Source organism: Dermacentor albipictus, chromosome 4, assembly GCF_038994185.2.
Source record: "Dermacentor albipictus isolate Rhodes 1998 colony chromosome 4, USDA_Dalb.pri_finalv2, whole genome shotgun sequence".
Lineage (NCBI taxonomy): Eukaryota > Metazoa > Arthropoda > Arachnida > Ixodida > Ixodidae > Dermacentor > Dermacentor albipictus.
In genome coordinates, this window is record NC_091824.1 from 174,718,805 (window position 1) to 174,738,664 (window position 19,860).

Below are 19,860 nucleotides of genomic sequence, written 5' to 3' on the forward strand. Positions count from 1 at the left end.
CCTCCCAGTTGCTGTTGCGCGCGCTCTGATGGCCGACGTTCGTCGTGCCCCGGTTCCGCGGGTAATCGCATTTTTCCAGATCCAGAAGTTGAAGTAGCTTGGACGGAGACTTTGCGTCAATTTCTTAATTGCGATGAGCCCGCTTAAACAGAAAAGCTTAAACTGTAAGTGTTTGATTTTTGCTAATTAGTTAGTAATTACCGCACCCCCATGGTCGGCACCGAAGAAGCCGCCCTCTTATTTCAAAACGGCTATTTTTAAATATTAGTTAAAGTCTCCGTAGAAACACCCGGTATATGTAGCAGGGTCAGCTTCAGAATACAGTGTAGCGCCTGTCCCTCTGTCTGCTCTTTCCTTTTAGTGGTATTTCCTGTTCTGAATTATTTCGCTACAAAAATTATGTCTAACTATGAGCTGGAAAGTGCATCCATAACCGACACTTTGCTGTAGCAAACAGTTTAAATTTACAAGCAGGACATAAAGGAAGCAACATAACTTATAGCTGGCAGCTGTATGCCACGTTGCCTCCTTTTTCTCCTGTTTCTAAGTTTAGGCTGCACTCTAGGGTAATCACGAACTAACTAGCTCAGATATACCCTTTGTTAATAACCGGCAGTAATGGGCAAGCGCGACGACGTTCGGTGAATATGTGGTTTGACAGAGACATTCAATGCAATGCAATATTTTACATGCCATCACTTCTTGTCGCTGTTGTTACGGTTCGCCTGCTTGCTTATCAAATATGTAGATGAAAATCCTTGTGATCTACTAGCACTTACCCACTCTCGGGGATTGGCCAGAATAATAGTTGTTTGAATAATTTTCTGCTTTGTTTCCTTTTTTCCCCATTTTTAGTTTTTGTTGTTACTTCAGTGACTTAATACTGTGCATTAAAGCTGGGCGAATATTCGGCCCTATCCCTAACAGCTGCCAGCAAAAAAAGAAAACAAGAGGAGGAAGAAGAACAAAATCCTGACCGTGTGCTGAATATAGCTACAGACTTACGTCAAAAGACTAATAGATCCTTATTCTGAAGTTTTCTATATAGCATTACAGACATATCCGTGCTTATACCGGAGGGCGGATGCTGTGAAGCAGAGCAAGACAGGATACCAGAGATTTCAGATGTGTGGTTTGTCCTCTTAGTAAGCGACACCATTGCCAACTGTGGCGCCTCTAGAAGTCGCATATTTGTACATGACCTCTGAGCTTGGTACGACGCACCTGTTTGGTCTCAGAGGGGACGATCTGTCGGTATCTGGTGGGAAACCTAGATTCGAATTATCTGTGAGATTAGTCATGTACCCCTGAACTCAAGATCTTGTTCATGTAATTTCTTTTGAGACGAATGTTAATGTCCTTGCTAAATTTATGGTGACTCCTCAACTTTTGTAGCGCAGTTCTTTTCTCTGCCCACTGCATGCAGGCAGCAACACGTTCCTGAAGCCTGAAGTCAACGCGCCACGCGAGAACCGACACACGCCTGCGTCAGAAGAAGAAGCAAAGAGAGACGCTGTTGGAATCAACATTATTATTGTTTTATCGTATTACCACCCGGTTCGTGGCCTATACCCCAGAGTGGATTTGTGCCATAAAATAAAGCATCATCATCAACAACATAAACGAGCCAACAGCATCTAGCTGGTATCGAACTGGACCTCCTTCGAAGACCGCTACGTCTGCGACCATCCCGGCGTTCGCACAACGTCCGGTTCTCTTATGAAATGCCGTTACGACTCCCAGCACGTTGGCCTTCCGAAGCAGCTGCTTCTGGTCTCCGAAGTAAGGCTGCACGCCGAGCTCCAGCCGACCAGGAAGGCGCCGTCGGCCACGTCCCACGCGGCTGCCACTAGCGTCCGCGTCACACTGCGCTGTCTCGATCAGCTCCCAGCCCTTAGCACTGGCGCAACAGTAGTTCCAGACATCAGGCAGCACAATAGAAGCGTTTGGGCGACCGATGAGCTACCCCGTGTGGTAGAGAGCTTCAATGACAACGCCTTCTCCAAAGCATGTTATGCCGTACTTGCAGCTTGTGTGACGGATATGTTCGACGCGTCCGCAGCAAGGAGTGGTTGCGAAGGAGCGCCGAACTCGGATGTGAGCTGACGATCGACGGTTTCACCTGGCACTGACCTCGCCGCTCGAGTATGTTCGCCCGGAGATGAAAGTGGTTCTCACCTGCACAGTCTATGAAAGAGCCGGGAGCAAAGCTCGCACCGTGCACGCAGCGCGAGCCGTTGCCGCTGGCACTCTCCGACGATTTCGAGACAGTGTCCCTAGTGGTGCGACCAATCATTTGTATTCTGACTTCGGCGCCCGCAACCTGTCCTCCATTTGATGCCTCCAAATGTATATTGAGAATGCAGAATTACTGGCTCCTAAACCAGTGCTAGTTGCCCCGTTAAAACATGTTTTACCGTAGATTCGAGAAACAATCGCTCGAACTTCGAAGATACGTGATAACGTGGCTCGACCCCCGCAAGGAAACATTTGGAAAGCGCGGCAGTCTATCTTTGGATCACTTTACTGCTATCCCAGTCAGGATAGAGACTGCGCAGTGTACGTCTGCTAATATTCGAAAAGAAATGTACTTTTTAGCTGTCAGACACTTAGAAAAACACTTAACACTTAAGACATTGGACAAGAAGCAAACGAAACAGAATGGTGCGTGCTTTTTATCAGGTGATGCGCCCGTGAATTCCTTCTGTATAGGAAAAAGAATGGCATTTATTGCGATAGCTACAGCCTTATTGCAAGGAACGTTCCTTTTCTTCGACTTAATGCGTTTATGCTTTTCTATGTGGTAAATGTTGGTCATTTCAGACGCCAGCAATCGTACTCACAAAAAGGAAGTACTCGTAAAAGCAGCTGCCAGCCAATCTTGATGGCTGGCATGGCATGACCGGATGGGAAAAAATCGTTTACATGTCGTCTTGGAGTCCTCTAACGAGATTTTAACAAAGGTGACGCAGTTACAGCACGGTTTCTCGAGAGCTGCGGCGCTGTCCTTGGCCGAGCCTCAGTGTCCGGCGCAGTACACAGCAAGCGCACAGCAATCCGGGTACGGTCCCGGTCCCCTGGTTCCCAGTTGCCCCTTGCACTTCGGGTCCACGTCCTCGATGCACCTATCACCAAGGAAAGCCATGTGTTCACACCAGGGCCGGATTAAGAAAAATGGGCGCCCTCGGCTAATGCGCATGCAGGCCCCCTTTTCCTATACTGACCCCCCCCCCCCCCTGTCACCTGCTACGCTACTGGAAATATGCCATGTCTCATTTTAATTCAACCAAATAAAAAAAAACAAAGTGGGATCAACGGGATTATTATTATTGTTATTGTTATAAGGAAAACAACAAAACTTGCTTCAAACGCGCGCTGTTGCAAACACCAACACATACGTTCACTTTGTGATTGATCTGCATTCTGTTTTCAGCAAAATCTAGGCTTTAAGGAAAAGTTTAGTGCACTCAAGACGAACAAGAACGTAAAAAAGACAACACAGCTCAGATGTCGATCCTTCTGAAGCTAGGCTTTGTTTGCATCACTAAGTTTGATCCCGTGAGGAGACGCATGGTTTGATCCAAAGATTATTTATTAAAATTCAAGCATCAGACTGCAGTAATCGTTATACACGTTACTATATAAATATGCAATAGGTATATACCACACTTAAGGCAATACAAACACCATAAAAATGCGCTAAAATACAGATGAAAATTACCAACTGCAATTACAAAACATCACTTGAAAATATTTTCGTTAAAGGTAAGACAAGCAAGGACGACACCAAATAAACGTGGCACTATCAAAAACAACAAAAATACAGTTTTTTATAAGCACGCTAAAATCACAATAACAAACAAGAGACGAACGGCGAAGATTTGCATATCTTGAATTACAATGCTCAGCGTTTCATTGGGAACGTGGAGGCTGGGAGGCGACACTACGAACTTATTAGAACTATTCATGTATAGCGCAAACAGTCCTCTTTTAAAATGCCATCTTTCGCGCCTTCGCTTTGGCGAAATCAGATGTAGTCTGTTCGAAGGATAGATCTCGGAGGAGGTCACTTTCAATGGACATGATAGCAAGCGAGTTCACCTTGTCAAGCAGGCTCGAACGAAGGCGATTTTTTATCAGCGACAACTTGAAAAGCGATCGTTCGGTCTCACAGTTTGCCACGGGTATGCTTAAGTACATTCGCAAAACAATAGAAAGATTTGGAAACACATCAATAAGCTTTCTTTCGTGCAGCAACTTCATTATTCCCAGAGGACTCGTGTCCTGGCACACAGAGTTGTGCAGAAAGTCCGCAAACTGAACGATTTCAGTGGAAAATGCGGGCTCCAAATCCTTTTTGTAGGTTTTCACTAACTTCTCAGCCTGCTGTGCCAGAGAGGCCTCGCTCCAACTTCTGTCAGCAATTTTGAGAACCCGAACCTTTCGCAGAGTTCAGTGTAGGCAGCCTTTCGCACTCGCAAAGCAGAGCCTAGACTGTCAAGTACAAAATTGTAGGTCTCTACGACAAACTTTTTTCTACCTTGTAGTGCACTATCGTTTTTTCCGTCCGGGTGCTTACTCAAAACGATGCATTTGCCCTCATCCTGATAACATTGATTGGTACTTAGCGTGCGTGCTCTCTCTTCGGAGGTATCAAAGAGAGGTCGCAAAGAATTAACAAAGCCTTCTAGAGAGTTCAGCAGCTCTACAGCAGTTGAAATATCTAGGCGTGGTTTCTGAAGTGCTACGCTCGTTTTGTCAAAGCGCTCCAAGATTTCACTCCAGAAAATCGCCATGAATGTATTCTCTAGTTTTGTCATTTTCTTGAAGAGAGAGTGCGCTTCGTTCCTAGCATCACCGTTTTCTTCCTCGTTCTTTGATATAGCTTAAAGGCAACGCAAAACTGCATTGAAATTTTTCAGAATAGCCTTACATGATTCAACGTGTCTTGACCACCTCGTCTCAGAGAGACTTCTCAAAACAAGCTGCTGGCCAGTTCCACCCATGCTGTCCAAAAGATACTTCCATCGCTTAGGTGAGGCAGCAAAGAACACATACAGTCTGAATTACAGTGTAAAATTAAAATTTGCCTGGCTCAAGGCAACTGTCAACGCTACATGCGTGAACTAAGTTCAGTCAATGACCAGCACATGGTACGTAGACTTCCAATTCGTTCAGGTGTTTGATTTGAGCTTGCAGTCCTTTGTATTTTCCTGATATATTACTCGCGTTATCATAAGCTTGGTCCCTACAATCATCAATTGAGATACCATTGGCCGTCAAGAGGGACATCACGGTATCGAAAAGACACAAGCATGTATGCGATTCAATTGGAACAAATATAAGAAAGCGTTCGTACACTTTCCCATTTAAATAATATCGTAAAACAACTGACAGCTGATCAACGTGAGTAAGGTCTGTAGTCGAATCAACTATTAAAGAGAAGTATTTTGCACGTTTCACTTCGTCAACGAGACGTTCCTTGACTGCCTTTGCCATATGCTCGATAAATTCATCACAAATGGTTTTTGACAAATACGATGGGTTACCTTTTCCTTTGTTCCCGTAGCGTTTGATGTGCTCCACTAGATAAGGATCAAACTTGGCACTGGCCTCAAGCACTCCCATATAATTGCCATTTCTCGGTGAACCAAAAATCTCCTCACTGCCTCTAAACGCTAGACTGCGTTCAGCTATAAGCTTAACTGCAACGACTACGCGCTTCAACACCTCTGTCCAGTAAGCGGTCTCAGTGACAAGATGCTTAACCAGCTCCTTGTCAATTGTGCTGCTCGAGTTAGAGCGCGGGCAAACCATGCTGCCACGTATAGTTCCGGTGCTCGACGCTATTTTCGAGTGCGCAAACCTTTTCTTCTGCTCTTTTCCAATCAGAAAAGCCGTGCGTGGTGAAAACACTGGGGTTGCTTGAAATCGAAAATAGTTTGCACATAAAACAGTAAACCGAACCTTTGGACTTTGAGTACATTAACCACTGTCGCTCGTACGCCTGCCCATTTACAGCCTTTCGCACTAAAAGATGAGGTGACATATAGCGTTTCTGAGTTTTGTATTGCTTTTCGGATGACGGAAAATTTTCTGCCCGATTTTGAAAATACAATGGCCTTTTCTCAAGGCATACGCTCGGAAAGCTGTCAGTAATAACGTCCGGCCACTTAGCAGGATCACTTCGGGCAATCTCGCAACGTACCTCTTGCTGCGGGGGTGTCTGTACTTCTCTGTTGCCGCAACGAGAAGCCGTCCCATTCGTCCTCTCGAGGCACACTTTGTGGGTGGGAGCATGATTACTTGAAGCCAAACTATTAGGAAACAAGTGAGTCGGTTCTGGGGAACCAGCGCTGGCCAGGAGGCGCTACGACATTTTTCATGCGTTACTAAAATATGCTGAAACCGTCCTATAGGGAGGCTACGAAAATGGCACGACATATTTAGCGATAAGAAACGTGCGCCTGTATCAATGTTTGTCTAGCCCGATGCGGCCAGCCAAGTTCTGTCCATAGCCATGCGCGCTGCGTAGAGCGCATGCGCTGCTACGTCCTAGCACATCGGTTCCCTGCCGTTTGAGGAGCCGTGAAAAGTGTGACTCAAGACAATCGGTGAATTTGCTGACACGAAATCCCTGCGTGTGCTACTGGAAACTGTGTCTACCGCTCGCTAGGCTGTGTGTTACGGCGCTGCTGTCGGCACGCGAAGCTTCAGCGCTGGTTGCCCATACGCAGTTGCTGCCGAAGTACCAACGCACCCCGTACCTCCCGTCCCACCGGTTCTTCGCACGCGACGGAAGATGGCGCGCTTCCTCCCCGCATTCTCCCTCGCGCACGCGCGATTGAGCCGTGATCGTCGGCTGAGCCTCGCACACTTTCGCTGGCACATACAGCGTACGGCGCACGGCGACAGTGTTATCTTCCTTGGAATTCATACGGAACGCAACGTCGACGGCGACGACCACATAAATGCGCCTGGAGCGTCCATCTAATTGCTGTCAGAAAAGTAAGTAATAGAGCCTGGAAATGCTTGTCAGTTTTGTTTATATTTAGCAGATATAGACGTATTTATAAATCACACATGGTGAACTATGGGGGCCCGAAAAATTATCTGAATTTGGATTTATTTTTTGCAAGTGTATAAAATATCTCAGGAAGATGCAGGAACAAAAGGCAGTGAGTGCCTCAGAGAGTCTCCGGATCCCGCCCAGTAGCAACAGCAAAGCACACGTGAAAAATGGACACTTGTGATAAGCAACTTTAATAATTAAACAAGGAATTGTACTTGGTGTTTAAGTCTACAGCATAAATGCATCGGTAGTTTCGGTAATAGTATTGCTGAGGTTATACGCAACGAAGTACTATCAACACAAATTACTTGCAATATTCACAAAAAAAAGACAGCAGATGGGTGCGACCATGAATAACTACAACCCGAGTTCCCGCGAAGCTGTTTCTTTCAAACAGCCGCAATAAACGTTTGAGTTTCTAGTAGTTATATCGCATACATTAAAGGTTACCCGCAAATATATATATATATATATATATATATATATATATATATATATATATATATATATATATATATATATATATATATATATATGAATATCCCGCTTAAAATGTTGCCCACATGTAATGCTTTGAAGCACTTCTTGTTGGGAATTTTTAAAACTTCAGTAAATCATCAACACATATGTTACATCACCATGGCATTTCAATGGTTAAGAGACTTAGAAGGGCTAGTTCGTTGTTGGCTTGATGATTCACCATGGCGTCCTTCGTCCCTCCCTGCCCCCACCCGACTCAATTCCTGCTAGATTTGATATCGGTTGAGTTCAGTTCCTCAAGGCAACGGCATAAATCCTTTGTGCGCCAAACACATTCACAAAGTTCTAGACCGCTTGCATGAGTAATTTACTGCAAGTGTCATAATTAGTCCATGTCTTTGAAGTTTACCTACATATTGCTCATAACGCGCCCGTTAGTTTTGCCAAATATAAGCAAAATTTCTTGTTTAGTTCTACGAAGACATCGCTCAAACCAAGACGGAATGTGTTATGACGCCTGAAAATGGGGAAAGAAAGACGATGGCTTAGTAATTATTTGCAACGATTCTGAGAGGTGCAGGAACGTAAAAAGTTTCTCACATATTGCAGTTACCATGCCCCCCATCCTTTTTCCACAATATATATAAACCTGTTGTATCCAACACCTATGTCGGGACATTAGGTAGCAAAGATGATAGCTGCCATATCACGCGCTCTCACACTTGAATAAGATTTTTCTACAAAGGCTGTGTTTGATCCAACCGCATTTAACTTCGCACGAATAGTTTCCATAGTGTACCATCAATTTTCGCTAAATTTGATCTTGGCGGCTTTTACAGTTCTGCCAGGGCAGTGGGCTCAATTGTTTCCCGCTTGTTAGACAAGCTCAAACGTTCTAGAGTGCTAGCATACGTAATTTATTGTGAAAGCCCCAATTGCACCATCCATTTTGAATTTCACCTCCACATAACCCATTAACCTGTACTTGCAGTCACCAAACATAATGCAGCTACTTTCTTTAGTTCAATGAGGACACCATGCGAAACTAATATATCACGCATGAAAAAATATGAAGAGCAAAGGTGATGGTTCAATAATTGTTTGTAACGCTTCTAAATAAGTAAAAAAAGTTAAAACTACGCGACACATTGCACTTAAATGCTGCTTATTTCTTCAAAGTATAAGATATCTGAAACACAGTTTTCTTGGGACATTGGGAAACCTAGCTATAGTAGCAGCATGTTACTTTCGAACACTTGCTTACAATTTTTTAACCTTGTAGTTGATCAACACTCATTTACCATCGCAAATAAAGTTGGCGTATTATTCCCCCTATGTTCGCAAAATTTCACCTCAGTTGTAGATGTAATTATGCATCGTAGCCGTCTAAGCTTTACAGCCTTCGAAAAATAGACTGATAACACTATGGACCACTTGCACACATATTCCGCTAGAAAATGTGCATTTAACTCACCCATTTGGATCATTGCCTGCACATTGGCCATACTGTGCCCCTAATTTCCCCGATATATAACTACGAATCTATTAATACATGAAAAAAAAGAGTAATTATCTGCAGCATTTGCATTTAAAGCAGGACAGCGAAAGTTTCGCAACGCATTGCGCTTAAAATTTCCCCTATTTCCACGGTAATTCAACCATCTTCTGTGCTGTTGTTTTAGGAGTCTGGGACACATTTCTATTAGCGGCATTACGACGCCGTGGAACGCATCAATGAGTAACTTTCTACAAAGTCTGTAATGAACCTAGTACTCTTAATCTTAATTTAATAACCTAATATCTCGCTGGCCTATCAGAACATTGTTTCGTACTTCGAAGACACTGTGACCCGAATATTTTACCGAGGATACCAGCGAGAAAACTAAATGACACGTATAACGCATAAAAATTGGTAGAAATCGATTATTCAGTAACTGTTTTCAGAGCCCATAAGCAACCTACATAGTGGAAATTTTCAGTACGCGTCACCAAAAACTGGCCTTCATTTTTTCAAAATACTAAATATCTGCTTTTCTTCCTCCTGTCTGGAAACATGTAATAGTGCAACTCTTATCTATTAACCACATGAAAATTACACCGTCAAAGTAAGCAGTGACACTTGCCTTTAGAAAAAAATTGGTACTCAAACGGCTCTGCACGTTAGACTAAGGTCATTTTCACGAGCCTATCTACGATAAGTTGTGATAACACAATTGATTTCGACAGTTATGACTGTAAGAGATTGATTACACTTTTCATGATGATAACATACTGACATTGCAACGCTTTGTAGGCTATCTGTGAACAGAGATAAATAGTTCCAGCATTTGATAATCTTATGATTTCATGCCGTAAGGCACACAATCACTGGGTGCGGCTGATTATAGTGCTATATCCGAACCTCCCCCTCGCCCGCAGGTTGAATGTAGCAAGCTGATTCGCATACGTATATAGTGGTCCCAAAAAACTGGGCATGATGCAAGTTGCGCAAGCTGGCATTTGTTACGGCGGGAACTGCCCAGCGCCAGGCGTTCTCCCTAAGGCGAACGTGTGTGGTCAATCCCACGCGTCGTTCGCTACAGGGGGTCCCGACAAGGCACAAAAGACAATCCTCGCTGTCCAAGCAGAGGATGCGTAGTAAAGTGTTATGTGGTGGCTCTGCCTTTCCCTTATGGCTTCTCTCTCTTTCTCCCTCTCTCTATCAAGAAAGAAAATTCAGCTTCAGCTGTTTTTTGTTGGACTTTCCAGCATGCAGCCGAAGGTGGCCGATTTCGAAAAGGGGAGGGGGGGGGGGGCATGACATACTTTGCACCCGCTCACTTTTGAGAGGGAGGGGGGGGGGGAGTAGATACCCCTATAGAATTATTCCGTCTCGAATCAGCGGCAGATGTCGAATCAGCGGCAGAGCCACCGCGCAAAGCACTCCACGTGCACCACACCACCACTGCGGTCGATAGACAGCCGTGAAAGGGGACGCAGTACACCTCGCTTTTGTGGTGACTGACGTACAACGGCACAAGGCCCTGGGAATACCCTTACGAACTTGTACGGCCAAGGTAAGTCAGAGTGCACCGCCGCCCACCTGGCTATATCCCACGTGCCATTGCGGCAAGTCTCGAGTTGGCACGGACGTGTTCTCGAGATGCTGAAGCCTTCGTTGACGAGATGACCGGTTGGGTCCACACATCCGCCTGCTATTGAGAGAAAAAGCGAATCATTAATCGACAGTATTTAATGGTGTGAGCAGCGCGAGGAACGAGTCTTGGTATAATCTGGGGTAAGGTACAGCCAATAACAGCACTTTACTCGTCTTTTCAGGTTATTTTTAGGGCGATAGCTCTACTGATTTAGCCACAAACACAGAAAACGCTTGGTTCCGTAAATCTGACCTTCAAGCTCGGCCAAGATCAAACTGGTACTTAGCCTGCCCCTAATGGCGGCTGCTGTGTACGCCGCGTGAGCGCCCATATCTGAAAAGCCACCTGCGATGTAGACAAAGTGCGCGGTCACGCGGGAATCTTCAAAGTGATCTGCGACGTGCACAAAGTGCGCCGAGCGCTGTTAACTTCGTATGCACTGTGCTTTCAACGCTTAGTTCGCGTTGAAGCGAGACGCAGCATGAAGGTCAATTCGCTCGCTGCTGCTGCCGCGCCGAGCAGCGCTTGTGTGTTGTGGTGTAGTTGTAGATGCGGTAGTTAATTACAGCACCGAGCAGCGACTGTGTCCTAGTAAGCAAAACCGTGGTACTGCTCGACAAACTTGGTTTAACCGCGTTCAACCACGGCATTTTTTACAGGAGCCTTGTAATAAGCCTTGTAATTGAAATGGTTATGTGCAACACAACACGCGCGTTGCTTGCAATTCAGTGATAGCGTTAAGAGCTGTGCAGCACGAATGGCAACCTACAATCTTTGCAGCTCTGAATGGCGGAAGTCCAGCGCGCCCTCGGCTGGTATGTATATATTTAGGGCAACACATACACTCCGACATCTGTAATGTAATCTAATACGACAAAAACATTATGAGCAAGGAAATTCAAGTTTCAGATAACAGACAGTTGTAGCATACCGTGATTGCGCTCCGTTACCGTGAGGAGGCATCTGCACATGTGCGAGCCATCCTTCCACTGCAGCTGATACGGAGCCTCCATCATCATCATCATCATCATCATCATCATCATCATCATCATCATCATCATCATCAGCCTGGTTACGCCCATGGCAGGGTAAAGGCCTCTACCATACTTCAACTACCCCGGTCATGTACTCATTGTGGCCATGTTATCCCTGCAAACTTCTTAATGTCAGCCGCCCACCTAACTTTCTGCCACCCCCTGCTACGCTTCCCTTCTCTTGGAATCCAGTCCGTAACCCTTAATGACCATCGGTTATCTTCCCTCCTCATTACATGTCCTACCCATGCCCATTTCTTTTTCTTGATTGCAACAAAGATGTCATTAACCCGCGTTTGTTCCCTCACCCAATCTGCTCTTTTCTTATCCCTTAACGTTACACCTATCATTCTTCTTTCCATAGCTCGTTGCGTCGTCCTCAATTTAAGCAGAACGCTTTTCGTAAGCCTCCAGGTTTCTGCCCCACACGTGAGTACTGGTAAGACACAGCTGTACACTTTTCCCTTGAGGGATAGTGGCAACCTGCTGTTCATGATTTGAGAATGCCTGCCAAACGCACCCCAACCCATTCTTATTCTTCTGGTTATTTCAGTCTCATGATCCGGATCCGTGGTCATTACCTGCCCTATGTAGATGTATTCCCTTACCACTTCCAGTGCCTCGCTACCTATCGTAAACTGCTGTTCTGTTCCCGAGAATGTTAAACATTACTTTAGTTTTTTGCAGATTAATGCTTAGACCCGCCCTTCTGCTTTGACTCTCCAGGTCAGTGAGCACGTATTGCAATTGGTCTCCTGAGTTACTAAGCAAGGCAATATCATCAGCGAATCGCAAGTTGCTAAGGTATTCTCCACCAACTTTCATCCCCAATTCTTCCCACTCCAGGTCTCTGAATACCTCCTGTAAACACGCTGTGAATAGCATTGGAGAGATCGTGTCTCCCTGTCTGACGCCTTTCTTTGTTGGGATTTTGTTGCTTTCTTTATGGAGGACTACGGTGGCTTTGGAGCCGCTATAGATATCTTTCAGTATATTTACCTATGGCTCATCTACACCCTGATTGCGCAATGCCTCCATGACTGCTGAGGTTTCGACTGAATAAAACGCTTTCTCGTAATCAATGAAAGCTATATATAAGGGTTGGTTATATTCTGCACATTTTTCTATCACCTGATTGATAGTGTGAATATGGTCTATTGTTGAGTAGCCTTTACGGAATCCTGCCTGGTCCTTTGGTTGACAGAAGTCTAAGGTGCTCCTGATTCTATTTGCGATTACCTTAGTAAATACTTTGCAAGCAACGGACAGTAAGCTGATCGGTCTATAATTTTTCAAGTCTTTGGCGTCCCCTTTCTTAAGGATTACGATTATGTTAGCGTTTTTACAAGATTCCAGTACGCTCGAGGTCATGAGGCACAGTGTTTATAGGGTGGCCAGTCTTTCTAGAACAATGTGACCACCATCCTTCAACAAATCTGCTGTTACCTGATCCTCCCCAGCTGCCTTCCCCCTTTGCAGAGCTCCTAAGACTTTCTTTACTTCTTCTGGCGTTACCTGTGGGATTTCGAATTCCTCTAGGCTATTCTCTCTTCCACTATCGGCGTGGGTGCCACTGGTACTGTATAAATATCTATAGAACTCCTCAGCCACTTGAACTATCTCATCCATATTAGTAACGATATTGCCGGCTTTGTCTCTTAACGCACACATCTGATTCTTGCCTATAGCTAGTTTCTTCTTCACTGTTTTCAGGCTTCCTCCGTTCCTGAGAGCCTGTTCAATTCTATCCATATTATAGTTCCTGATGTCCGCTGTCTTACGCTTGTTGATTAACTTCGAAAGTTCTGCCAGTTCTATTCTAGCTGTAGGGTTAGAGGCTTTCATACATTGGTGTTTCTTGATCAGATCTTTTTTCTCCTGCGATAGCTTACTGGTATCCTGTCTAACGGAGTTACCACCGACTTCTATTGCGCACTCCTTAATGATGCCCATAAGATTGTCGTTCATTGCTTCAACACGAAGGTCCTCATCCTGAGTTAAAGCCGAATACCTGTTCTGTAGCTTGATCCGGAATTACTCTAGTTTCCCTCTCACCGCTAACTCATTGATTGGCTTCCTATGTACCAGTTTCTTCCGTTCCCTCCTCAAGTCTAGGCTAATTCGAGTTCTTACCATCCTATGGTCACTGCAGCGCACCTTGCCGAGCACGTCCACATCTTTTATGATGCCAGGGTTAGCGTAGAGCATGAAGTCCATTTCATTTCTAGCCTTGCCATTTGGGCTGCTTCATGTCCACTTTGGGCTAACCCGCTTGCGGAAGAAGGTATTCATTATCCGCATATTATTTTGTTCTGCAAACTCTACTAATAACTCTCTCCTGCTATTCCTAGAGCATATGCCATATTCCCCCACTGACTTGTCTCCAGCCTGCTTCTTGCCTACCTTGGCATTGAAGTCGCCCGTCAGTATAGTGTATGTTGTTTCGACTTTACCCATTGCCGATTCCAGGTCTTCATAAAAGCTTTCGACTTCCTGGTCATATTGACTGGATGTAGGAGCGTAGACCTGTACTACCCTCAATTTGCACCTCTTATTAGGTTTCACAACAAGACCTGCCACCCTCTCCTTAATGCTATAGAATTCCTGTATGTTACCAGCTATATTCTGATTAATCAGGAATCCGACTCCTAGTTCTTGTCTCTCCGCTAAGCCCCGGTATCACAGGACGTGCCCGCTCTTTAGCACTGTATATTCTTCTTTTGTCTTCCTAACCTCACTGAGCCCTATTATCTCCCATTTACTACCCTCTAAATCGTCCATTAACACTGCTAGACTCGCCTCATTAGATAACGTTCTAACGTTAAACGTTGCCAGGTTGAGATTCCAATGGCGGCCTGTCCGGAGCCTGTACGGAGCCTCCGCGCCGAGCTAACTGCACATCCGCGAGTTTTCCCTTCTGTAATTCTTGATAGAAAACTCATAGAAAAAGAAATTGCCTCAGATTATGATAGCTTTTACCTCTGGCATGCGAAAGCATGCGCCAAATAAGCAAATAAAGAAGTACTGTTATGTATGTGATCGGAAGTGAACTGAAAACCGCCTTGATTACTGATTTTCATAACCTATACGGTTTCCAACCAGTGATAGGTGGATAAAAAAAAAAGAAGCTTGTGCATGGCATTCACATTAAAAAAGCACCCGTTGGTCGTTTACATAAAAAGAAAGTATGAGGAATTGTTTTAGCAAACCTGAAAGGCACAGTTCAACTCACGGGTTAAGGCCCCGTTGTTCTGCAATGGCAGAAAGCGGCTTTCACTTCTCCCGAATACGATGGTAAGGAAGACGGTTGCCAAGCACAGCAGCCTCGTAGTCATCGCCGATAAGGGGAACTTCACCGCTCCGGGAAGAAAGACTGTAATTGGTGCAAGTTGCACAATGTACACGGACACACACGTGTAAGCTGCTCACATTCGTGTTTGAATTAACCTCGAATCAAAGCCAAGTGGCGGGCCTTTTTTTATTTTTTCTTACAAGCGTTATCTGTAAAAAAAATGTTTGTCCCGCATTTGGGACAAAGAAGATACTGTGGCTCGCACTACCGTGCAACTGAGTGTATCAGCGGTCAGCCTAATATGAGTTCGCTGGATGACAGGGGGAAGTTGTGGAGCTGTGCGCCTCTCTAATATCTTTCTTCTGGCTGTGAAAAGCGCCGATTATTTATCCACTTAAAAACGAAACATCGTTTATGTGCTGGAAACTGTAGAGGAAGGATATTCTGCCAGTAGTGCCTCTTCAAACAATTAGAGTGACTGCCTCACCAGCGGAACTCGTGAAAATATCATGTATCCGATCACACGTTATCAGATATAAAGCACCTCTAGCTGCTAAATGTTCTTACTCATACCGCTGAGCGATAAGGGGTTGAAAAAGAGTTACGATGAAAGGTAACGGTGTTTCTCACCTTGAAAACAGCGACAGCTAACTTCTTCTTCTCTTACTTGTTTCGGCTTGCCCAAAGTTGTTAGCATATAAATACGAATGCACGGACTCGTAAGATGAACAAAACTCATCTGTAGTTTGCGTGTGCCGCCAACGAGGAAAATAAAAGGGATTGAAGGCTGTCGCGTGACGTAGCTGTGACCGGGGTCACGCCCAGTCACCTGCGCGGCGGCCTTGAGCGACGAAACGGGCCGCCGCGCGAACAGGTCGCTCGTTCTTGTCGCTCGGTTCTGGAAATCTAGAATTCATCGCCCGGAAGTGCTATGAGCGATTAGCCAATAGCGCGAAGCCGGGACTGGATGTACATCCACAAAACACCGATAGGTACATCAGTCAAGTAGTATACCGATTGTCGCACGAAACTAGCAAATGATTAAATTTTGATACGCGCGAGGCTAAGAACCTACTGCAAGACCTTTAGAAATATCTTACGCTGCTCTTTAAAGTAAAGCGCATCAAGTTAACACAATGAATCACGGTCACGCCAGCTTCAGCGCCTTTGCTGCCCTCATACCGGCAACACCTTGCGAGACGTGGCTCAAAGTCGTCGTTCGCGAGTGGTGCGCGACTTGCGGGCGACGTGAGAGCGCGAGAGCCCTCGCGCCGCTCGCCGGTGCCGCGGGCAAGGTTGCTCGCACTTGATGCTTTCCGGACTGTGGCCGTTTACCCCTCCGCACCGCTATTAGTCGGCATCAACGAGGCGAACCCAGCGCAGTTCTTGAACATGTGCGCGTCATATGCCTTACATAACTAGTATACTATTTCAAGATGGCGGCGCTCTGGCGAGGCGATCAACAGCGGCGTGCAAGATGCCTGCATGCGCCTACGGCAACACACGTGACTCTCGCGACAGGCTACGAGCCGAGACGGCTGAGCACACGCCTCGAACGCCGGATCTCTCCGGTCTGCTTTCTGTCGCTTCTTTTTCGGCGGCACCAGCACACACTGCAGTCAGCAGCCCGTCATCGATATAGATATCTTTTATGTTAAAATTATGTGCGAAAGTATACGCGACGTGCCACGCACACCCTTCTAAGTGCCAACGAATAATTCTTGTTCAATGAGATTACTTTAATAGATTCGTATCTCTGGGCATCTTCGTAAAGAAAACGGGCGCTTGCACTTAAGTTACCTCAGAGGCCTCAGCTGCAGAGCTACGTCTTTTTCCAGCTTACTGTCTATTGCACGCAAGCGTGAAGTTATCCATAACTGTGGCTGAAGTTCTAGCGACAGCGTCAGTTTTTCTATGCTCCTCAGCAACGTTCTGGTGCAGCAATGTTCTTTTTTGCATTTTTGAGGAAATAGGTATGTGTTTTGAAAAAAAGTCGCATTCTCGCACCTTGTGCAATATCTAGCGCAAGAATTAACATTTTCGTAAGAACAAGATAACACAATTTCACAATAAGACAATTTCACAAAAACACAATAACCAATTCAGTTTAGTAAATAATCATTATAGCTTACTTTCACTGAAATTCTATTGTTCACTTCGCCGCAGGACTCTAGAGTAACGTATAAGCCTAGAAAATCGCTTCCTCACCTCCTCACAATCTGTCAACATGCTTATTATTTTTTTTTGCTTCACGAAAAGGACCAATCAATACAAATTTTTGTCACCTGCATCAGAACGGACTACTGACGACACACCTTGGTTAAATGTGGAACTAGAGTCCTTTTGTCGCAAGAACGCGCCACCGGGGGCAGGCTTTGCTCCAGCCTTCCACATTGCGTATTCAAAGCACGAGCTCTTTGCACTACTTTCGAAACACGCGCTGCCGCTGTTCGCGGCTTCGAGTGGAAGCGGAAAGTGGGGCACGTGGTGGCTCGGGGGCCCCTTGTTCAGCCCGGTTGCAGACCAAAGCAAGTGACTAAACGTCATTGTGAATGACGAATTAAGTTGAACAAATGCCATTAGAGAAGTCGGATTACATCCGCCTCTCTGGTAATTAAGCTCCATAAAGTCGCTTATCTTAGTCTTGACATGGGCTGTCGGCGGTATCCAGTTTTCGCACAAGTTGACAGGTGGCGCCTGAAATGCTGGAAAAGGCGCGCGCGTAGCACACGACCTTGGCTGTAGAAAAAAAAACGCTGTTCGTCTGGTCGTTGTTTTGTATTTTTGAAGGCGCCTAGTGTACATGGTCATCATCGCCATCGTAATTTATTTTCTTCCTCAGCGTAGCCCATCGAAGCGAATAAGAATGCAACGAGATTCAACGCATCGCATGCAGCCAGCGTAGGCTGAGTTTCTAGACATAGAAACTGGCTCGGCAACCAGACGGTTGCCGAGCCATGTGTAATTAAACAAAAGGAGTAATTGCTAGCCAGAGATATTTGAGACAAACAACATCGTAAATACCGATAAAAACTAAGAAAAACCAGACGCTTGGATTGAAAATGTAGCTCTTCTTAATATATAGTACCATTACATATATGCAGTAGTCTTTAGTTAAATGTACTCCGGTTAATTTGATTTTTCGATTAATTCGCTCAAGACTGAAGGTTCCGGCCAGCGTCCATGCATTTCCATGGGCCTAAACATTCGTTATTTCGTTTCCTAAACTTGCAGTTCGCTGAATAATTCGAACTAGACCAGCCAGCATGCACGCACCTTATCCCTATGATAACCCCAACAGCGACCCTGTTACTGGCGTTGTCTCGGCAGAGCTTAGAGGACAGCGAATGCGTTGAACACACGTCATCCACCGTCGAAAACACCTATTTTTGGCCTGCGCGAGCAAGATTTTTTAACCAATGCGGGTAGCTCACAATGCTCGATCAACGCATTTACCCGATTATAACGCGCACCTCTTTTTCCACAATAAAATTGATCTGAAAACCACCTTCGCGGCATTTTATGCTTTTCTGCATAACAATACTTTATCGCGGCGAAGCTGACTTTTAACAAGCCGCCGCTGTACAGCGTAACTTAGATCCTTGCCTATTCTTCTTCTTCTTCTTCTTTAACAAATAGGGTGCGCGTTAGATTTCTACTTTGTTTTGGAACTTTAATATTATATTTACTTCAGTTTTCTCCTTTGGACGCATAGATACCAGCCGCGCGTTGATTCGGGGGGCTTGTTAGAATCGCGAAATACGGCCGAATATATCACCTGTATGTTTCTATGTTTTTTTCTGTCTATTGTTTAATTTGACCCACCGGATAATTCGATCAATTTAGTCGGGTCGAATTAATAGAAGTCTACTGTATGTATATATGGTTGTATCCGAGCACACACGCTTTGAATGAAAACAAGACGGGAACGTCCATGTTGCCGCAATGAGATTTCTAGCAAATTGAAGTCGCTGTCCGGACAGGTCTTCCACCCCCTCCCTCTATACTAACTGAACGATGTGTCGTCGCAGCTGGCCGCTATTATAACCTTCTTAATAAGAATTCACGCTCACGAACTTGGGGCCCTTATTGTCGGCACGGCTACGGACCCTTTAAGCAAGATCATCGCCTCAGGGCAACATATCGTTTTATATTTCGTATTAAGCCTAGCTGCAATTGGTTCAAAAGGTTATTGTACCTTTAAAGCACTTGCCTTTATCACTGCGCAAGTGAAATGTTGAATTGGCAAGACGTCAATTCTTGGACATTTTCGCCACTTACGGTACGCTACGCTGTCACCTAAACGCAAGCTGCAGTATACCTGCTGTTGTCTCGAGTGAACGCGCCACAGGTAACCGACACGAAATGCGAATCACGAGAAGCAGCAGCATAAGGGAGTCGTAATTCGGACTCGCACTGCCGAACCACCTGGCTACTCGCTTCGAACCTGATATAGTACGTCCCGCGCTTTCACAAGATGTGCGGTGTCCCTGGTATCCACCGCCCGGCACGGGCCGCGGGTGGGTGTTCGGAAGCTCTCCAAACGAGACTACGGTAGCCACCACCCAACCGGGAAGCCACGGCAGGCACCTGATGAACCAGGGAATTGAGCTTTGCACGTCGAGCACGTCCGTCGTCCCCGGAAGCCATTGTGCACGCTGTGCTGTTGCGGCTCTCGGCCCCTCAACGCCAGCGCAGAGGCAGAGGCAAATTGGCAGTGGCTTAGCTTGGCTATGCCAGGCTATACGTAGCAAAAGCTAAGGCATAGCACGGTTAGCCTTGGTTAATCTTGATTGCAAATCCAGGTTAATCTGGTTGTCTAGCTATGTTGCGGCGTTTGGCCAG

General features: G+C 45.5%; 1 protein-coding gene and 1 long non-coding RNA gene across 3 annotated transcripts in view; one reads left to right on the forward strand and one right to left on the reverse strand.

Moving 5' to 3' along the window:
- Positions 1 to 1,516: 1,516 nt before the first annotated feature.
- On the reverse strand, positions 1,517 to 17,218 carry LOC135913593 (uncharacterized). 2 transcript variants are annotated; one of them, XR_010568063.2, is made up of 4 exons: positions 17,148 to 17,218; positions 14,956 to 15,096; positions 10,635 to 10,746; positions 1,517 to 3,125 (listed from the first exon to the last, which is right to left on the reverse strand). It is a non-coding gene; the product is annotated as an uncharacterized lncRNA (long non-coding RNA). The 2 variants fall into 2 exon arrangements; XR_010568062.2 differs by lacking the exon at positions 17,148 to 17,218 and adding an exon at positions 15,646 to 15,853.
- LOC135913591 (uncharacterized) overlaps positions 10,454 to 19,860 on the forward strand; it is an 81,703-nt gene continuing 72,296 nt past the window's right edge. Inside the window, exon 1 of the mRNA XM_065446105.2 lies at positions 10,454 to 10,608. The gene's annotated coding sequence lies outside the window, so the exon portion shown is untranslated. The remainder of the gene's footprint in view (positions 10,609 to 19,860) is intronic.